Raw genomic sequence first — 22,895 nt, forward strand, 5'->3', positions numbered from 1 at the left:
TTATGCTTTCCTTCTCCCCCATAAAAGGGAATCTCCCAGAAAATTAAAGCGGCATTAGCAACCTCAGTGTTGAATAGCGTGTGTTTTTCTTTACCCGCTACCCAGTGGCACTGGCATCCACAGGGCGCATGAGCACAAAGCCTGTTGCAAAAGGCAGGAGAGCCTTTCTTCTGACTTGCTACCCTCTGGAGGGAATAACATTAGCGCCTTGCCAGCCTTTCATCTGCCACCTTTCCCCAGCACTGGACTCTTGTCTCCCAGCTGGTTGACAAGCTCTGTTCTCAGTCACCAGGGAAGGCCTAGCTTCCATGCGGCTCTTACCACAGCAGGGAAGCTGGGGCCAGGCAAGCCCAGAATGGAGACCATCACAGGGCCGGAGCCTCTACACCGCTGTGCACATCCTCCGTGCTGAGCACCAGGCATCTTTGGAAGATTTTGTTATCTGGAGAAAAATATGCATTTGCGTCTTAGTTACCGTCTCCAAAACCCTTAGTGCATTATTTATTTAATGCACATTCTGAATGAAGTCAACATTCTGCAAATATATTTGCCTTTTTTTTTTTTTTTTTTTTTTTGTCTCTTCCAGGAATTGTTCAGAGAGCAGGACCATGTTTCTAACTCAGCTGTATTGCACAATGAGAGTGGCTTAAGGACATTCTGATGTTTATGTCGAGGGAATCTCAAGCCGGCTATGGTAAGCTATGAAAGCACAGTGTGTCCCGCACCATCCGTACAGCCACCTGTATTATTGTCAAAAGAGGGGAAAAAAGGCAAGAAGTGGTGGCAGTTCTGATGAGATGGGAATTTCATTCATCATCCCGGCCGGGGGCACACAGGAATGACGCTGCGATGAGCCAGTTATGGGGACAGTTGAGTGACATTCTGTAGAATGTGTGTTCCCGGTGGCTTTTCTAAAAACCAACATTGCCATTCTTTATAACCCTCAAATATCACACACCCTTTCCCTGAAATTCCACAAAGAGTGGTTTTCATTCCTTTGATTTGAGGCTTCCTGATTATTTAAAAAATTTCTGAAGAAGCCTACACATTAGGCTTTATTACCCATTTCCACCTTAGTGTTAAGAAGTATTGGATTTTTGGGGCACCTGGGTGGCTCAGTCGGCTAAGTGTGCGACTTCATCTCAGGTCATGATCTCACAGTTCGTGAGTTTGAGCCCTGCGTTGGGCTCTGTGCTGACAGCTGGGAGTCTGGAGCCTGCTTCGGATTCTGTGTCTCCCTCTCTCTCTGCCTCTCCCTGCTCGTGCTCTGTCTCTCTGTCTCTCAAAAGTAAACATTAAAACAATTTTTTTTAAAGAAGTATTGGATTTTTTCCCAAAGAGTAAGTATGGAGGGGGCACATATTACTAGCTTCATATTCACAATCTTATCGTATTCCTCTCCTGTTCTAGGAAGGGCGCTTTTTGCCTCTTGCTATAGAGATAATGGGTAGCAAGAACTAGAAGTTGCTTGGAGGTGTTACAAGGATTTATTTTAGGAGACATGAGAAGAAGCTCATGGACCAAGAAGAGCTGGAGAAGAGTTTTGAATGGGAAGGCAATATTAGGCTAAATAAAATAAGCCAGACAAATACATACAAATACTGTATGATTCTACTTACATGAGGTATCTAGATGAGGCACATTCAGAGAGGCAGAAAGTAGAAAAGTACATATCAGGAACCAAGGGCAGGGGTGGGTGGGGATTATTGTCATGGATGTAGGATTTCTCTTTGTGATGATGAAAAGTTCTGGAAATGGATAGTGGTGATACTTGTAGGACACTGTGAATGTACTTAATGCCAAAGAATCGTACACTTAAACATGGTTAGAATGGTGAATTTTATGTTACATATATTTACCACAGTAAAAAATAGACACACGCACACATGAGTTTTGAATGGGGAAGGAGAATCAGTGAAAGATGGAGATTTTCATGGAATGTTTAGAAGAGAAGATTTAGGGGGAGGTGTGGAAATTGCTACAAAGAGGGTTGGAGATGGGTTTTCCAGGAAGTTCTCTCTAGCACAGACCCCTTTCAGTTCTAGAACCCAAGGACTGTATTTATGTGCTCATGTTATATTCTTTTTCAAACAAAGTACCCGTTCCCCCAACTGTACAAGCTTCAGACCTCATAATTCTGAGTCATGAGTGGGTTTATAGAGAAAGAAATAAATGATGTTAAGAACAATTTTCAAAACTCTGCAAGGCAAAATGACTTCCTTTTTGTGCTAAGGCCTTGGCTAATAAGCCCTCCATAAGGGCCAGCTGAATTCAGAAGGATATAAAGTTGTCTGACTAATTGCCAATTATTCATTAGACCATTTTACACTTTTGTAAGGACCGTCTTTAAACTTTGCAGAAGACTGCTAATGCAAATGTTTCTCGCCTTTCGCTATGGATTGAACTGTGCCTTCCCCTGCCCTCCCTCAATTTGTATGTTGAATCCTTAAGCCCCAGTATGATGATATTTGGAGATGAAACATTTGGGGGGTTATTATAGTTAGATAAGTCATGAGGATGTGCCTCATCATACAGTTAGTGCCCTTATAAGAAGAGATACTGGGGGACAAAACCCAAAATAAAACAAAACAAAACAAAACAAACAACAAAAAAGAAGAGGTCCCAGACAGTTTGCCTTCTCTTTCTCTCTGCCATCTGAGGATACAGGGAGAAAAGGGCCATCTTCAAGCCAGAAAGAGAGATCTCACAAGAAAGTGACCATGCTGGCTCCCTGATCTTGGACTTCTCAGCTTCTAGAACTGTGAGAGAATACATTTCTGTTGTTTAGGTCACCCATTCTATATGATGTTTTGTTATGACAGCCTGAATTGACTAAGGCACCTATAGAAAATAATTTGGGGGGGCGCCTGGGTGGCTCAGTTAAGTGTCTGACTTCGGCTCAAGTCATGATCTCACGGTTTGTGGGTTCGAGACCCCGTGTCGGGCTCTGTGTTGACAGCTTAGAGCCTGGAGCCTGCTTTGGATTCTGTGTCTCCCTTTCTCTCTCTGCCTTCCCCTGCTCGTTCTCTGTCTCTCTTTGTCTCTCTGTCTCTCTCTCAAAAATAAACATTTTAAAAAAGAAAGAAAAGAAAATAATTTTTGCCCTGTAGAGATATAAATTACTTCTGAAAGTAGAAAAGAGAACTCCAGAGATAATGGTTTTTGCCCCATAAGAAATAAATCAGTTTTGTATCTAACAATCTTACTCCTGCATTCATTCATTTTTGTTTCCACTAACTACATTTACATTATATTCTCTTATCATCCTTGAACTGCTTTATCATTTTAACGAGCTAAAATAAAACTCTGACATACATGCAATGTGTATAAGAATTTGTGCTTTTAATTTGGAAAATAATGCTTTCAACAGTGAAGAGAGTCTTTTAGGAATTATGCCACATGTTGTGTAATACATTCCACTTTAGTATCTCCTCATGAGACTTCAGTAAAGATACAAATAATTTTTTGTAAAAACAATCCTAAAATTCTTATGGAACCACAAAAGACTTCAAATAGCCAACACATTCCTGAGAAAGAAGAACAAAATTGGAGGCATCATACTTCCTGATTTCAAGCTATATTACAAAGCCATGCTAATCAAAACAGTATGGTACTGGAATGAAAACAGATACATAGACCAATGGAACAGAATGATGAGCCCAGAAATAAGCCCATGCTACACAGTCAACTAATATTTGACAAGAAAGCCAAGTATACTCAGTGGAGAAAAGACAGTTTCTTCAATAAATGGTACTGGGAAAATGAGATATTTACATGTAAAAGAATGAAACTAGACCCCTATCTTATATCACTCATAAAAATTAATTCAAAATATATTGAAGATTTAAATTTAAGATCTGAAACTATAAGAAACCAGAAGAAAACTAGAAGAAAACAGGTAAGCTCCTTGACATGGATCTTGGCAATGATTTTTTTTTGGATATGAGACCTAAAGCACAAGCAACAAAATAAAATTAAACAAATGGGACTACATCAAACTAAAAGCCTTCTGCACAGCAAAAGAAACCGTCAACAAAGTGAAAAAACAACTTATAAAAAGGGAGAAGACATTTTCAAATCATATATCTGATAAGGGGCTAATGTCCAAGATCTATAAAGAACTCATACAACTCAATAGCAAACAAAACAAAACAAGCCAGTTAAAAAACAGACAAAGAAACCCAAATAGAATTTTCCAAGGAAGATACTCAAATACCAACAGGTACATGAAAAAGTGCTCAACATCACTAATCATGAAGGAAATGAAAATCAAAACCACAATGAAAAATTACATGAATAAATACATGTGTTGGGAAAAAAAATTTTTTTTTAATTTTTTTTTAACGTTTATTTATTTTTGAGACAGAGAGAGACAGAGCATGAACAGGGGAGGGGCAGAGAGAGAGGGAGACACAGGATCTGAAACAGGCTCCAGGCTCTGAGCTGTCAGCACAGAGCCCGACGCAGGGCTCGAACTCACGGACCGTGAGATCATGACCTGAGCCGAAGTCAGACGCTTAACCAACTGAGCCACCCAGGCGCCCCAAGGGAAAAAAATTTTTTTAAACAAAGAGGGAGGGGTGCCTGGATCTCCCGGTCCATGAATCCAAGCCCCGTGTCAGGCTCTGTGCTGACAGCTCAGAGCCTGGAGCCTGCTTTGGACTCTGTGTCTCCCTGTCTCTGCACCTCCCCTACTCGCACTTTGTCTCTCTCTCTCTCTCTCTCTCTCAAAAATAAACATTTAAAAAATTTGAAATAAAAAGAGGGAAAAGAAGTGCCAGAAGTGAGGGTGAGGGGGTAAGTTGAAATATTAAGTAAAGCGATCCCTGGGAATATGACATTAAATCTATTGGTGCTAAATAATTTTTGGATTTGGGGAATTAGCAAAGTAGAAGATGTCTGGAGGATGAGCCTTCCAGGCCAAAGGAAGAGCAAGTGTTTCTGGCCTAGAGGCCAGAACATGCTTGGTACATCTGAGGACTCACGAGGAGGCCACTGTGTGGTATGAATAAGGAGAAAGTAGTAGGACACAGGTCAGAGAAGAATAGGGGGAGAGAAACAGTGTTGTAGGGCCTTGTCAGCCATTTTAAGGATTTAGCTTTTGCCTTCAGTGAAATGGGTACTTTGGAAAAGGTTTTTAGAGGAGTTTTACATCTCATGTTTGAAAAAATCACTTTGGCTGCTGTATTTATTGACTAGAGGAGGAGCAATCATGAACACAGGAAGACCAATTAAGAAGCTACTGCAGGGGTGCATGGATGGCTCAGTCAGTTAAGTGTCCAACTCGACTTTGGCTCAGGTCATGATCTCATAGTTCATGGGATCAAGTTTCACATCAGGCTCTGCTCTGTCAGCTTCAGATTCTCCAACTTCCTCTCCCTCTCTGCCCCTCCCCAGTGAACTCTCTTTCTCAAAATAAATAAACGAACATTAAAAAAAAGCTACTGTTATAATTCAGGTAAGAAGCATCGGCAGCTTGGACCATAGTAGCAGTAACTGGAGTGATAAAAAGTGGTTAGCTTCTGGATATATATTAAAGTTTGATGTTGGATTAGATGTAGGATCTGAGGGTAAAAAGAAGACATATGGATGACTCCATGATTTTTGGCTTGAGTAACTGGAAGAGTAGACCTGCTATTTACTGAGCTGGGAGAACTGTAGGAGGAGCCATTTAAAGGTAAGGAGGAGTTCCATTTTGAACCTGTCAAACATGAGATGCCAGCTGTCCATCAAGTATAGATGTCCAATAGGCAGCTGGCATGTGAGCGTGGAGTTCAGGTGAGAGGTCTTTGCTGGAAATACAAAATTGGAAAATCAAGGCAACAATGGCAATTGAAGCCATGAGAAGACAGGAGCTCAGTAAGGGAGTGATGTAGATAGAGAAGAGAGGAGGTCCAAAGACTGAGCAGCTGAAGTGCCTCACTGTTTACAAATCACTACAATGGGAGCAAACCATTAAAGGACTCTGAGAAAGAATGGCTAATGATAGAGGAGGGAAAAACCAGGCAAGTGTGGAATCCTGGTATTAAAAAAAAAAGTGCTTCAAGAAGGGAATGATCAGCTATGAAATGCTACCTATCCATCAAATAAGATGAACACTGAGAATCGTCCACTGCATTTTGCAGTGGAAACCTCAGTGGAGTCCTGAGGAGAACAGCGATGTGGGAATGGTGGAGGCAAAATCCTGGTAGGAGTGAGTTCGACAGAGGATAAGAGGAAGGAGATTGGAGACGATGAAGACTGACAACTCTTTCCAGGGGTTTACTATAAAATGGGGTGGAAGAATGGGTCAGTGACCAGAGGGTGATGTGGGATCAAGATACAGTTTTTGTTTTTAAGGTGGTAGGAAATGGCTATGCAAACCTGAGTCTGTTGTGTCTGATGAACTGGATTTAACTAGGAGGAAGGCTGCCACATGAGTACACTGGATAGGTGAGTGAGACGAGCTCAAATGATAATGATGATGAGCTATGGGATCTAAACTGGATAAAGGGGTAATGGGGGATGGAGAGAGAGAGAAAAGGTGGTAGGATCAAGAGCTCGTAGGTATGTCAAAGAGCTGTTCGAATTAAAGAAGTTTAGAGTAAGGGAGATAAGCTGAAAGGTCAGGAGATGGTGAGTGAGATGGAGAAGGGTTCATTGTTGACAGCAATGACAAGTCCAGGATATACCCACGGGAGTGGACAGCTGAGGTGGGAGGGGGCAAGCATGAGACCCCTGGAGGACTGAGAGCCTGGGTGGGCAGGATGTACCTGGCTGCTCTGCTGAGGTGGGGTCTGTTCTAGCTGACAGATGTCTTTGCCCTATCAGTTGTTAAATATTGTGGATGTTATTCCCAAGTCCAAGCAATTGACCACCATTGTGGACCTCGACTCTCCCAAGAATTGTAATAGGAGCATTTGGGGAGTGTGACAGTGGCTAAGAGCCTTCAGGGAGTGTCTGTAATGACTGTATGTCAAAACATTAGGTGGAAGGGAGAGGATAACCCTCTGTGCTGTGCCTAACCCTGAGCCACAGGGATGTTCCTGAAGGGTGAACACAGGACTATAGGGTGAGGAAAACCCAAGGAGAAGGATTTCCAGAGAAGGGAAAAAGACTCCCAAATGGAGTACAATCAGAAACCAGCTTCACAACTTAGCCTTGGACCAGCCCAAGCAATTGTTACTGGTCTGTACACTAAGCTACATCTTGTGGCCATAAGAACACTTAATTCATTCCAGAATTCTCAGTGTGCCCATGAGTCAGAGAGAAATCATAAGACAAACTACTGAGCCCGGCAAAAAGGATCTGTTTTCTTCTGCTTTTGTTACCATCTCCTTGATTTATTCCTTCCTCCCTTTCTCCTCCTGTCTCCCTTATCAGAGCCAGGAGAAGCAATATCTAAAAGTGTTCAAGGTCTTCTGATTCTGTTTTCCTTTATGATAACAATGGGGCCCTGGGACCATTTTCAGGCAGGCACATCCTTGATGGTAGAAGGCCCAGAGCTCTGGCAAGCAGGAAAGTCACCAGGTGAAAGAGCTAATTGAAGACCCAGTCCGTCCACTACCTATCCATCTTAAGGTGTCTTCCCCATGTCTGCAGTGCTCCACCAGTCATGAAGTGGCCTGTCCCAAGACTGTGGCTTTTGCCACATGCTGACTCAGCTCCCTGGGGGTTGGCGACAGGACTGTTTGGGACCATCAGCCACAAAGGCACCAAATAACTCATGTTGAGGAAGCTAGTCATTTTTAGCAAGGCCTGTCATACTGATAATCCATGGCCACTGCCCCAAAGGCAGATGAAACCTGCCCTCTTCCCCCATCCTTCTATACCCAAACATCTATCCAGCATTGTTCTTTTGTATTCTGTAGCTCATGCTTCCATAGCCTGCCCCTCTCACTCTCAACCCCTGTCTCCAAACTTTTAACCCTTCCCACTATGCCCTCTGCAGCCACTATTCCATAAAAAATGCTTCCACATTTTTTCTTTACAATATTACTCCACCACCACAAATTGAAGCCTACCTCCTCCCAAAGGTGCATGGTCTTTTGCTTCCATCTCTAGTGGAGGCTCCTGTTTTTCCTGCATGTCTGGAAGCAGGGCTTGGAGTCAGGATTCATCCAGCTTCCTGGTGCTGCTTTTACACGATGTGCAAATTCTGCCAAAGTTTATGCCTCTTGATGCTACCATTTTCTATTTCCCATAAACACCGAAAATCTAGATATGAGTTTTTTCATCATTCCCAGATCCTGACGTAATTCTGGGATATTTAAACATATATGTGGATGATTATCCAACACACTAGTGTTTAGTTTCTTCACCTTTTTGAGCCTCAAAGCTGAGTTAGTTACAGACTGGAAATGCTTGACAGTAAAGGATACCAGTCCTTCTAGCTTTCTCACTACACTTGCTCTTTGAGGGATTACCAGGACAACATTCCTTTTCTTCCTTATTCAGTGGTTGTCAAACTTTAACAAACATGAGAATCACCTGAAGGACTTGTTAAGACAGACTGCTGGACCCCAATCCCAGAATTTCTGACTCAGTAGGTCTGGGGGGAGGGGATCAATGCAAACTTGCATTTCTAACATGTTCCCAGGTGATGCTGATGTGCTGGTTTGGGGGCTACATTTTGAGAATGCTCTGCTAATGGATGTGCCCAATGATTCCCAAATTACCTTCATATTAGAATTACCTGGGGAGCTTCAAAAAGTAATGGAGGTTTGTGTCTGCGTTCCAGGCCCTCAGACTGTGATTTAATTTACCAGAAATGTAGCTTGGGCTTTGAAGTTTTTAAGAGATCCTAACTGAGGTGATGCTGTGAACAGATAAGTTTGGAAGCAGTTGGTACCAAGACCTTCTATCTTCCCTTCCTCTCATATCCTTCCTGGTAGATGTGGTTAATCATCCAAACTATACCTCCCACCTGGATATTCCCCTGTAGCCTTGTATTGGCCTCCTCCTCTCGGGAAATTTGTGTCCAACCTATGTCAATCTATTTGCTCCTTGTTCCTAAATGCTAGCCATCATGTGTGGCTGGAGAAAACCACATAGCTTTCTCATTCTGTAGCTTACCCTAGTTGTGCTCCCTCATTAGCTTTTAACTTATCCTTGATTCTCTCTCGTCTTCATCTCCCTCACTAAAATAATCATTATTAATAATTAATAATAATTTCAAAACTTAACCATTCTAATATCCCTATGTGAACTCTTCAGGTGACCTTCGACTTCATCAAGTAAAATTCATTCCATCCAGCATGATCTCTTTCAATTTTATACTCTATCCAAAGATCAAATTTATCTAAAGCCACACCCTTTCATTTTGTTATTGCTTCATCTCAGAGGATGCACCCCTACTCCATTTCACGGTCAACACTTCCACCGTGCCGCACAAATCACCTCACCTCGTCAGCACATAGCATGATTAATTATATGCTCTTTCCATATACCTTCGCCTTCCCCTCTCTGTTGGCTCTGGACCCTCTGCTTCAGTTCTTAGTCTTTCTCGACTCTGACTCTGCTTCCTTTCCTTATTGCTCTTTCATATACACCCCAGCTACCGTTTGTCAGCCCTTGCTGCCTACTGATGATTGATTCAAAAGTAGGAGTAAATCCTTCCAGATGCCTCCTTTACAGGCTTTTGAATTTGGTATTCAGAATTCTTGGTTTTAATGTTTTTTTCTTTTTTACTTTCCCCCTTGCCACGTGACTCTGCTCGTATTGTCAACACCACGCTTCTCTTATTTCTAGAACATAACTTCTTTGTTCAATATGCTAGGGACTAATGAGAAAGCTGCCTCAGAAGCATAAAGCATTGTATTAATTGTATTTTGCTTCCAACATGTATTTACTGCTCAACAAAAGGTGAGCATGTAGCTCCTGTCAGCACAATGAAGAAACAACAAATCCAGCAACCCTGTGGGAATCCGGTTGTCTGGGGATTTGAGGGTCTCCTATTCACACAGTGACAACTCCAGAAGAGGCAGGGGGAGAAAATGAAGGAAAATGACAAAAACACACACAGGAAGCACAGTACAGGAAGGAAATCAACAAGGCAGACAAAAGAGTGTCTGTGTAGTTTTGTTTGCTCAGCTAATACAATTAAATCAACCCTGGTTCAGGAAGTGTGCTTGTATTCGTACTGTGGTCCAGGTGTCAGACTGGGTCTTCAGTACTAGGTGATACATAGTGGATTTCTTTCATCATGGCTGTGAAAAACCTTAACACTAATTTATAGCAGAGTACTACTGTTTCCATTCAAAATGCAAAGTAAGTTAGGAGGGATAGCAGAGAAAGCTTTGGTACTAATTTTCCTCATAACATATATTTAATATAACATCAAACATTAAATTCACATAAAATTACATATTATACATATGATATTAAATGTTGTATTTATGTAAAATTCCTTATTTTGACACAATATAAAAACAGTGGACATCAAAAGCATGATATTTAAAAGAAAAAACTGTTAAATTGGACCTTACCAAATAAAAAACTTCTGTGCTTCAAAAGACACCATTTAGAAAGTGAAAATATAAACCACTAGACTGCAAGAAAATATTTACAACTCATGTACCTATAAAAGACTTGTATCCAGAATATATAAAGAACTTTTACAATAAATCCATACAATGGAATAATATTCAACAATTAAAATGAAAGAACTACTGATTTATGTTACCACAAGGATGAAACTTGAAAACATTATTCTAAGTGATGGAGGCCAGATGCAGAAGAATGAATACTGTATGTCTGATCCCATTTACATGAAGTGTTTACAAAAGGCGAATATATAGAAACAAAAACAGATCAGTGGTTGCCTAGGGTTGGGGGATAAGAGCTGTGAGTAACTGTAAGTGGGCATGAAGAAAGTTTCTGAGGTGATAGTAATGCTCTAAAACGAGATTTTTTAAATTTTATATTGATAAAGCTATATTTTATTTTATTTTTTAAAATATTTATTTTTGAGAGAGAGAGCTAGAGAGCGAGCAGGGAGGGGCAGAGAAAGAGGGAGACAGAATCCCAACCAGGTTCTGTGCTGTCAGCACAGAGCCCAGTGCGGGACTTGAACTCACCAACTATGAGATCATGACCTGAGCTGAAACCAAGAGTCGGACACTTAACTGATTGAGCCACTCAGGCACCCCAATAAAGCTATATTCTTAAAAAGTGACCAACTCATAGTTCTTTAAATTACCATTAAATCGAATTTCCATTTTTTTAAGTTTATTTACTTATTTTGGGAGAGACAGAGAGAAAGATCAAGTGCAGGCAGGGGACGGGAAGAGGGAGAGGGAGAGAGAGAATCCCAAGCAGTTTCCACGTTGTCAGCACAGCGCTCAAACCCATGAACCATGAGATCATGATCTAGCTGAAATCAAGAGTAGGACACTTAACTGACTGAGCCACCCAGGCACCCCCCAAATATCCATTTCTAATTGCTAGAAATAAAACATGAGTAAAGACTTTTAAATATGGTATATAAAATAACTACCCCTCCCCACAACCCCAGGATCAGTCATTTACTACACACAGGAGAAGAGGCTTCTGGGAGCTTCCAGTAGTTCATGAAGATGGTTAACACTGCTTCTGACCGACCACTCATACTGAAAAGTCTGCATTCCTCTGCTCTCACTGCCCCTTTACAAAGGAGAGGAAAGCCAGGCGTCTGGATAATCCACAAATTGGATCATGAGTCCTGAATAATAAGGTAGTCAACTCATTTTTTCTTTTTTTTTGACAGATGCCAGCTACTTTTCCCACGATTATATATTAACTATGGTTAAAGCTTGTCATTTTCATCCTTAAAGGCTGTTAAACAGCATGGAATAAATGTGCTTGCAATATTTTCTTATCTGGGACTGTACTGAAAGGTGTGGGTGAAGCACCAGGACCGTCTTCAGTATTTACCAAGTGTCTTTCACTCATTAGGCACTTAGGGTGATGGGCCACACAACGAAGATGATGCAGCCTCTCCATTCAGTGAATTTGTAACCTGTCTGGGAAAGAAAGCTAAGAAACGGTAGACAATTAGTAAATAATAAAAAACACTGTAAAGTCAAGCTGAAAATCTCAAAATGTAAGACAAGGGAGTTGCACTACAATATGTTTTGAATTCCATCCTGCTTGAACATTCTATCTTTTTTAGAGAAAAATCTGGATAGCTTGCATATAGGCTGTGTCTGGGTAACTTAAGGATTTGTTATGTTTCTGTGACAACTACTTATTTAGTGATGTTTTTTGGTCTGTTTTTTAAATTGTATGGATTACAAAATTGTTTCATTTCCAAGTCAAGATCTCATCAGTAAGGCTGAGCCAAACGTGTGTGTGTGCATTCTTATGCATGCAGCTGCAAAAATTTCTCTCTTCTCTTCTCTTCTCTTCTCTTCTCTTCTCTTCTCTTCTCTTCTCTTCTTTCTCTTTTTTCTCTCTCTCTCTCTCTCTTGTTCCCTCCCTCCCTCTCTCTCTTTTGCTGATGCACTCAGCTCTGCAAAATGACAATGCTGATATTATTATTATGGGCTTACAGGCAAATTTCCTAGTACTGTGCATGGGTATGTTAGCTTATCTTGGCCTACCAAACCACAGAGGTCCTTGTTTAGTGATGTTAACTGTTGTACTCAAGTTTCCCAACAAAATCCAGATCTGTTAAGTGAAGGCAGACCACCATCATATGTACTGAAACTCTTGGTCCTCTTCTGTGGTGAAGGGAATGGCCTCATTAGTGATTCCTTCCCTGCTGTTAAGTAACCTCAACTTTTGAATAAATATGGAATTGCACACGTTAATGATGGCAGCCCAGATTTTTGCAGACAAATCTCCATTCAGTTTATGCAGCATTCCTATAGACTTTCTATATTTAGCAAGTTATGGAGAAAGGAGTCATTGTTTAACATAAGATTAGGATTGAGGTTTGGGTATGAAGTAATGCAAATTAAAATTATATCTTTCCCATCTGCTTTTTTTTCCCCCATCTCATTGTATTTATAGACCACCATAGGAATGGAAGTGGCCACAACATACCTAGGCATCTCTCAAATAATCCTTTTATGTGTGAATACTCGTAGGGTTGAGGGGTTCTAGAAATACATTCCTGCTTTTTCTATTCGCACCGGAACCTGCCTGGAAGATACTTCCAGAAATGAGATTCTTCCTGCTTCCAAGATCTGTCTCATACTTGGCCTCAGCCTGCCCCTGCCTCCTAGAATGCCATACCCTTCACTCATGTTCCAAATTACATTATAAGGTTTTATTTCATCAGAAACATTACCCTGACTTCCTTTTAACAATCCTGTCTTGAAATGCAATACAATGCAGAATATTATAATGTTATATTATTATAAATGATGCTTACCCAAATGCTTAACTCTTGGGAGAAAAAAATCAAGTTAGACCTTTATTTCTCATGACATGCCAAAATAAATTCAACTGGATAAAACTATTAAATATGAGTCCATCAAAACATAAATATACTAGAAGGAATGATAGCTAAAGATTTATATGATTTATGAATAGAAATGTCTGTGCTAGAAAAGGTTAAAATCAGCTGAAGAAATCAGAAAATAAAATAGTGAATTGACTACATAAACAGCAAAATCTACATGTATGTAAAATTATTAATAAAATTAATGAGTAAACAATAAGCTAAAATACAGTTGTGAAAATATCAAGAAAAACTAATAGATTTACATAGAAAACTTAAACAGGAAAACTGTAATATTTCTATAAAAAACTAATCCTTGGGGCGCCTGGGTGGCTCAGTCGGTTAAGTGGCCGACTTCAGCTCAGGTCATGATCTCACGGTCCGTGAGTTCGAGCCCCGCGTTGGGTTCTGTGCTGATAGCTCAGAGCCTGGAGCCTGTTTCGGATTCTGTGTCTCCCTCTCTCTGACCCTCCCCCGTTCATGCTCTGTCTCTCTCTGTCTCAAAAATAAATAAACGTTAAAAAAAATCATTAAAAAAAACTAATATCCCAAAAAATATGAATAAACAATGTTTAAAAGAAGCCAATTTGTAAATGGCCATTTTATTTTATTTTTGTCTTTTTTCATATTTAAAGATTTTTTATTTTTTATTTTTTTTAACTTTTTTTTTAACGTTTATTTATTTTTTTGGGACAGAGAGAGACAGAGCATGAACGGGGGAGGGGCAGAGAGAGAGGGAGACACAGAATCAGAAACAGGCTCCAGGCTCTGAGCCATCAGCCCAGAGCCCGACGCAGGGCTCGAACTCACGGACCGCGAGATCGTGACCTGGCTGAAGTCGGACGCTTAACCGACTGCGCCACCCAGGCGCCCCTAAAGATTTTTTAGAGTAGATTTAGGTTCAAAGCAAAATTAAGAAGAAGGTACAGAGTTCCCCTATATGCACTGCCCCCCAATATTCATAGCCTCCTCCTATAAATGGCTATTTTAAAATGTTGACATTTCACCCTCATTAGCAATGGAAGTAATAAAAATGAAGGCAATAGTAAGATCTGAATTTTTTTTTAAAGATTTGTCAACCTGGTAGACAATAACTACCTAGGGTTGAGGGAGAGGCAGCGAGAAATGCCTTCTCTTGTTTGTTGAGAGAATGAACTGGTCAAAACTTTCTGAAAGTTTTTGACAAGATATATCAAATGCCTTGAAAATATCCATATGTTTTGATAGATCAATTTGCCTGCTGCTAGGAATTTACATTATGAATGACACACAAATGTATGTGTAAGAATATTATATTATTTATAATAATTTCTAACAAATCACAAGTAGCCTTTAGGTCCAACATTAGCGGAGTAGTTAAGGAAATTAGGGAGCAACCATATGATAGACTATTATGCTGTCATTAAAAAATATTTGGAAAATATTTCAAATGACACAGGAAAATATTTCTGATTTCATAACAGCTAAAGGAATTTGCAACAGTAGAAAATGTTGTTCCGCCATGGAAAATTCATTTTTAGTAAGTATAATAAAACATGTACAATATTAACTACACCTTTGAGTAGTGGGATTATGGTTGCTTGTTATTTATCCTTTATACTTTCTGTACTTATAAAATGATCTACCATCGGTAGGCATCCGTTTATAGTAAGAAACAATTTTTTTTCATGATTCCATGAATAACAATACAAAATATTGTATTATATTAATCTCAAAATAAATAAACTTTTTTTTTTAAGTTTCTACACAGTAAAAGAAACAATCAACAAAATGAAAAGGCAACCTATGGAATAACAGAAAATACCTGCAAACCATATATGTGATAAGGAGATAGTATCTAAAATATATAAGGAATTCATATAATTTAACAAACACAATATGCTTTTAAAATGGGCAGAAGACCTGAGTAGACATTTTCCCAAAGAAGACACACAAATGGACAACAGGTGCATGAAAAGATGCTCGACATCACTCATCAGAGAAATGCAAGTCAAAACCACAAGGAGATATCACCTCACACCTGTCAGAATGACTGTTATCTAAAAGACAAGAGATAACAAGTGTTGCTAAGGATGTAGAGGAAAGGGAACCTTTGTGCAATGTTGGTGGGAATGTAAATTAGCACAGCCACTATGGAAAACAGTATGCCAACAAACCCACATGCACGCGCATATGCACGTGCACGCACACATAATGGAATATTGTTCAGCCACAAAAAAAGAAGGAAATACTGCCACCTACAACAATAGGGATGGACTTACTTCAAGGGCATTATGCTAAGTGAAGTAAATCAAAAAGAGAAATACAAATTCTATTTGATGTCATTTATAGAGGGAAACTAAAAAAGTCAAGTTCATGGAAACATGGTTGCCAGGGGCTGGGGGTGGGGGAAATGGGAAAAATGTTGGTCAGAGGATACAAACTTCTAGTTGGAAGATAAATAAGTTCTAGGGATCTAATGTACAACATGGTGACTATTGTTAACAATATTGCATATGTGGAAGTTGCTGAGAAAGTAGATCTTAAATATTCTCACCACATTCACGCAATGTAATTGTGTGAGGTGATGGAGGTGTTAACTAACCTTATTGTAGTAACCATTTTGCAATCTATATGTATATCCAGTCATCACATTGTACATCCTAAACTTACACAATGTTATATGTCAATTATATCTCAACAGAGCTGGAAAAACATACTTCACGATATGAAAAAAAATATGATATTCTTACTGGAAAAGCAGAATGCAAAATTACAAGTACAGTATGATTATGCTTAAATAAAAATGAATTTTATCCATAGACATGAAGATTTAAAAAATACCCAAATATGACTGTAGTTCAGTTTGGGTGGTGAGACAATAAGTGGTTTTTCCCTCTTTTCCATTTAGATCAAAATGTATTGATGAATTTTTATGGTACAAAAATGTCAGCCGTTTGTCAAACAATTTATATAACAAACACTGATTTCATAGCTACTGTATGCCAGGCCCTATGTATGCCAGTTGCTGGAGATTCTGAAAGTGTTATGATAGAGTTTTTGCCTTGAAGAAAATCACAGTATAGAAAGAAGAAGAAACACATGATTAAAGACCTAGTCATAAGTTCTATCATAGAAGAAGGGACTGGCCACTATTGGTGCTATTGGATCCCAGAAGTAGGGCAGCTGATTCAGACTGGCTTGGAGGAGAAGAGACAGCAGGGGAATATTTCACAGGAGAGCCACCAAATAATGACATGCCATGATGGAAGGAAGGTTCAAAGAGGAGGTTAAGTAGGTCACATATTCAGATGACAATATCTTAATAAGGTGACTGTCACATGAAATGCTTACAAAAGAGAATTGTAGGATAACTTTCAAGCTTCTGGCTTAAAGGTGCTGGTGTCCTCTAAAAAGAAAGGAATCCAGGGGCACCTGGGTGGCTCAGTCGGTTAAGTGTCAGACTCTTGACTTGGACTTAGGTCCTGATCTCATGGTTCATCAGATTGAGCCCTATGTTGAGCTCTGTGCTGGCAGCACAGAGCCTGCTTGGGATTCTCTTTCTCTCTCTCTCTCTCTCTCTCTCTCTCTCTCTCTTTCGAAAATAAATCAATAAATAAACTTAAAAAAAAAAGATAGGAATCCTGTTTGTGGACAATATGTTGTCCCCAGTCTCAGTCATATTGAGTTCAGTGTACCTGTGGGCTATACTAATGGAGATGTCTCATAACAGGTAGAGTTGAGAGACAGAAGCAGAGATCTTAGTTGTGAATTTGGCTGAAGGACCCAGGGAGGATGTAGAGAGTGAGAAATGGAGCCAAGGACCTGGGACAGGCTCAGAGGAAAACACACATTTAAAGAGGCACCCGAGAAGAACTCAAACAAAAGCCAAGAGAGAGAAAGGTCCAGGAGCCAAGCGGGAGAGAGCTGTGGTTAAAGGTGCTGAGTGCTATAGAGAATGCCAGAAAATAAGAGCTGAAGTGCCACATCAGGAGCCAGACCTTGTGTCCAATCCATGTATGAGGGAAAGCAAGGTAGAAAGAGAAGCTGGAAAGGTGGGGGAAAAGATGGGAGTTGGGGAGTGGGGGGTAACAGCTGTTAAGGCACTGTGAAGGTCCAGGAAACTCACATGTGCCAGACATTAGGGTCATGGTATAAAGGTAAGTAAGACATATATCCCTGCCCTTACCAAATTTGTTATGGGAGACAGGAAAACACCCAAATGACGAGCTAAAGAATAACTACTTTTCTTAAACTTCTTCCAAACTTGACTCATGGTCACAGAATGAAATATGGCAGTTAGATGGCTCTCAGCAGGACCTGCCTGGCCTTCTGAAACCTGAGCTGAGAGCCCAACCAAACTCAGATGTCATTGCCAGAGGTTTTTGTCCTCTTTGTTACATTCAGTTGCACCTCAATGGCTCTGCTGCTACACTCATTAAATGTTCTCTATTTCCAGCCACCTTGAACCCCTGCCAGGGCAATACTGTCATCCAAGAGCCTCTGAGACACTTATCTGTCTCAACAGAAAAGCAATTCAAAGGACAAGTAGACACAGATCTGCTCCCTTCAGGTATGCAAGCCACCTAGGCGTTGGCATGCTTCTCATGGTCCTGACATTGTTTTGTGGTTTCTAGGGTATGTTTGGTTTCCCCATATGAATTGTAGACCCTTGTAAAATTGGGAGATTTAGTCTAGTTTTTCATATGCCCCACAGACTCCAGCACTCAATACTTTATACAGCCCGTGCCCCTTCCCCCTTTCTTTCTGCTTTGAATCTGGACATGACGTACGGATCTGAAAGGGTGATCTTGGGACCAAGAGGTGAAAAACACAAGGGAAAGGTCAAGAGCATCACCAAGTGTCTAACCATGACATCATCAAGCTGCTGAATCAATGCCAGCAGCCAGCTAACACAATAATTTAGTTTATGAGGGAAAAATACTTTTTAGCCTGATCTACTCATAAATTGAGTTTTGTTTCCTGCAACTACATGTTATCTACCCAGCATCCATCCTCCTACTTGTTCACTAGCAGAATACCGACTGTGTTCAGATATCCCTCCCTGCCTACTCAGCTAGGTGATTCCAGCTCTAGTTCCAGGGGAGGCACTGACTGGGCAAGTGTAATCCCATTACCCTTGTCCTTGTCCTTGTCCGTGTAAAGGAACTGGTGAGGCACGGGGGTGCTGAAATCTGGGGCTCTTGAGGAAAGCTCCTATGACAGAACAGCAAGAAGAGTCTGTCTCTCTCTCCTTCTGGAGAATAGTGCTGTGTCCAGGTTTGAGACCTTGAACTATTGCAGTCACCGTGAGGCTCCCCAGAGGAGGATGCCAACACAAAAGATGGCGGAGTGAAGACACAAAGATAACCTGGGTCTTTGTGGACATTGTTGCCCCCCCGCCCCCCCCCCCCGAGTTAACCGGCTTGGAAGCTTGCACTTCCTTGTACCACCACAATGTAAATTTCTGTATTCTTTCATGTAGTTTGAGTTGGGGAGGGGGGGTGGGTTGTTACTTCCCCACAAAGCACCTTTGCAGATAATGAAGTATTTTTTTAGTTGAAGTATGCTTTAATTTTATTATTATTTTTAAAATTTATATATTTAAAATAAATGTATTTATGTAAATTCAAGTTAAAATACAGTGTAGTATCGGTTTCAGGAGGGTGAGGGTATTTTTTAAAGTTTTGTTTGTGATGCTCTAACTCCAGCTTTTCATAAGAAAAGGTACATCACGCATCAGTGTGTGTATTTAGCATTTTCAAATGCTGAGGAGTATTAATTTCCGCCCTCCTGAAGGTAGAAACTTTGGATACAGACAAAGGTTGAACTCAACATGTGTCCTGAAGCAAATATTAATTTTATCCCTGGTCAGCCTGACCCAGCCAGAAGAGTGGTTTGATTTATTAAACTTGCCCAGCCAATAATAGGTTATCTTCTTTCTGATGGGGTTTTAGGGGGGAAATGAGCCAATGAGAAATAAGACTCTCACTTCTGATAAGACCTGAGGGAGAGAGACCAGTGATTCTTTCATCATGGGATCTGGGGCTGGTGTAGATGGTATTTCCCTGACCCCTAACATTCCATTCCCTTCTGGGACTATAAAGATGGGAACCCCAGGGTATGATCTGTGGTTGGTGCAATTAGTACTAATTAATGAAAAGGACACATAAATACTATGTCTCTGAGTCATTTCAACCCAAGGAGGAGAATGCCTTGAAACCTGCAAGGTTCAGACAGCTGGCACGGTGCCTGGCACATAAAAGGCACTTGAGACAATGTGTTTAATGGATAAATTAGGGAAGATAGGCAAGTGGAGCCATTTCTCTATCTTCCTCTCCCCGCCGCTGCATTCGCTCAATCAATTGTCCTCTTTTCCTTGTTTAGACGTTCATTGCTGAATATAGCTCAACTATGCACACAGGTGATTTAGGGAGACTTGGAGTAGCCTGTCTAAGGTCACTGAACAATTCCCAAAGCATTCTATAGCACAGCACCTCAACCCCTGGGCCAAAACTTTAAGCCCAGAACATTTTTAGAAGCTGTGGGCTAGAAAAGGGCCTTTCCCAAAATATTGCTTAGGCACCCAGAATTTAAACACACACTTCAGTCCCCAAGTCTGTCATGCTTTTCTGAGAAGATGGCTGCATGAGTCTGTCACCATTGCCATGACAGATCCTTCAATAATGAACTTGGAACGTTCCAGGGATATAGCCATGTCCCTCACCCACTCATGGTGAGATAATCTGGAGACTATGTTCCAGACAAAGCTATCAAATGTGCACCTTACCTTTGAGGCTCTTTTTTTTTTTTTAAATATATGAAATTTATTGTCAAATTGGTTTCCATACAACACCCAGTGCTCATCCCAAAAGATGCCCTCTTCAATACCTATCACCCACCCTCCGCTCCCTCCCACCCCCCATCAGCCCTCAGTTTGTTTTCATTTTCTAAGAGTCTCTTATGCTTTGGCTCTCTCCCACTCTAACCTCTCTTTTTTTTTTCCTTCCCCTCCCCCATGGGTTCCTATTAAATTTCCCTTTGAGGCTCTTTGAAAGTCCTGTCTTCTTAAAGGGCTTAGATCCTACATTTATTTGAATGCAGATTTCCCCTGCTATCTGAAAGTAGAGTATTCCTATGAAAGCTTTTGTGGGATGCTTGGATGGCTCAGTTGGTTAAGCGTCCAACTCTTGCTTTAGGCTCAGGTCATGATCTTGCAGTTACATGAGTTCGAGCCCCATGCTTGGGATTCTCTCTCTCTCTCTCTCTGCCCCTCCTCTGCTTGTGCTGTCTCTCTCTCAAAATAAATAAATAAACTTTAACCAAAAAAAGCTTTCATAAGCAGAAATGGAATAAAGTGAAGAAGCAATTCCCACTAATTTACACGAAAATTTGAGCATTCCCAGACCCCCCAAAATAACCTCTCATGCTTTTCTGATACCTTCGGATACATCTCGCTAACTGACTCATAAAATAAGTGGAGATAAAGCCCAGATGCTCAGAGACGCAGTTCAAAGCTAAGGGAGCATGATACTGAGATGCTGAGTATAGTCCCCAGGAAGGAGCTGGGTGGGAACACTCTCCCTGATGTGGGTCCTCTGTAACAGCTGCTGCAAAACAAAACACTGAACGCTGTTATCACTTTTTACATTTTGTGTTTTTGTAAAAGAGAAATCTTCTTTGGATTTCTTTCAGTTAGTGAAAACAGGTACCATCTAGGTCTTTAGTAAAAGCAAAGTGGAGTAACTTGAACTTTCAAGAAGCAGAGGAACCTATATTGGACTTGCTAAATAAGCAGCTAAATAGGGCTGGTTATAAACCAGGCATGTACTCCCATTTTCAACCCTGAACAATATCATAGGGGACTAAATGGTTTCAACTTTCTCATATATATGTACCTCCTGTGAATGCCCATGATCCAGCATAATGAAGTATAATATAGTGCTCAATACAATTTGTAGAATTAATGAATAAATTTCATGGATAACTAGAGTGGAAATAGATATGGGAGATTCTTTCCTACTAAGTACCTCACATTCAAAGCAATATATCTCTCAGGCAGTCTAGTTGACAAAGTGGATAAGAAATAATGGGGGTGCCTAGGTGGCTCTGTTGGTTGAGCATCTGACTTTAGCCTAGGTCATGATCTCATGGTTCATGGGTTCAAGCCCCACATTGGACTTGCTGCTGTCAGTGCAGAGCTCACTTTGGATCCTCTGTCCCTTTCTCTCTCTCTCTGGCATGCTGTCTCAAAAATAAATAATCATTAAAAAAAAGAAACAATGTCATGGGAGGGAGGATCTAAATGCTGAAGCTATAAGGGTTTTCCATCTTATATCATTGTAAATAGATATAATATTTGTTGTTTATTCATATATATATGTATATATATATATATATGAATTACTGGCATCAGATTCGGTGCTACATGTATGACATTGCATTTTATTTTTACAATACCTGTATAGTGGCTACTACCATTGTAATTCTTGTTCTAAAGATGAGGAAAGTCAGGACCTAGGGGACTAAGTAATTTTTCCATAGCCCCATGGCTAGAAGTGGTCTGTGCATGCACTTGACTTTACAATCCCATTAGGAGGAGCAGGGTACCTCTAAGAAATTGATCAGATCTGAAAGAGGCTGCAAGAATAGAGAGAATTTTGAATCAGCTAGACACTGAAAATATTTCAAAGCTATAAAGATCTCTTTGGACTCTACTAAAACCCATCTTGGCATGGGTTAGCTGATATTCTGTCCACTTCTCAATGAGAAATTTTCAAGTTTTTCCCCATAAAAAAAAATATGTCTACTGTTTTCATCCAAGTCATCAGCAACAGTAGACTGTGTATGAAGAAAAATGCCATGGAAGACGGATAGAAGGTAAATGCTTACTCTGAGCTACAGCGCTATCATAAGAGCAGTCTTCTCTAAGCTTCACAACATAGATACCCACGTTGCTCCACAGGCTCACTCACACAACTTGTGCATCTTGAACTCTGTGCTGGAGTGTCCTTTCTCCCAGAGGGCCCTCAGTGCCACCACCATCAGCCTACATTCTCTGCCATTAATGTTGGCTCAAACCTACTCACCATTCCAGCCTGCAGTGACAATTCCAATAGTTAGCACTTATTGAACCTGACTGTATGCCAGACCCTGCGATAAACACTTTAATGATTACTTAACTGCCACAACAATGCAATGTGGAAGGAACTACTGCTAGTCTATCAATGAGAAAATCAAGTCACAGAGCAGTTAAGTAACATCCCACGGTCATATAGCAAGGAAGTAGCAGAAGAGAAATCTCTTTTTACTTGCTGGTCAACCATATTTTTTAAAAATCAATTTTATTTGGGGGCACTTAAAATAGCCCCTGGTGTTTTGTTTTGTTTTTCTTTTTTTCTACCTGGTGGTTGTCTTCAAGACACTAGAGAACCTAGATTCAAGGAAACACATCCACTACAGTAACTAGTGAAGTAACTCTCGCATGAATATACTGTCTTTTGGGCATTTC

The 22,895-nt window shown here is 40.5% G+C and overlaps 1 long non-coding RNA gene across 1 annotated transcript in view; it reads right to left on the reverse strand.

Moving 5' to 3' along the window:
* The window catches only part of LOC112856431 (uncharacterized), a 73,206-nt gene that overhangs the window by 9,239 nt on the left and 41,072 nt on the right, over positions 1-22,895 (reverse strand). The window contains exons 4-5 of the long non-coding RNA XR_003223091.2: positions 11,893-11,994; positions 322-442 (exon numbers count right to left, since the gene is read on the reverse strand). This is a non-coding gene — a long non-coding RNA (uncharacterized LOC112856431). The remainder of the gene's footprint in view (positions 1-321; positions 443-11,892; positions 11,995-22,895) is intronic.

The sequence above is a fragment of the Puma concolor genome, chromosome B3 (genome assembly GCF_028749965.1).
Source record: "Puma concolor isolate L17-30 chromosome B3, mPumCon1.1.hap2, whole genome shotgun sequence".
NCBI classification, from domain to species: Eukaryota; Metazoa; Chordata; class Mammalia; order Carnivora; family Felidae; genus Puma; species Puma concolor.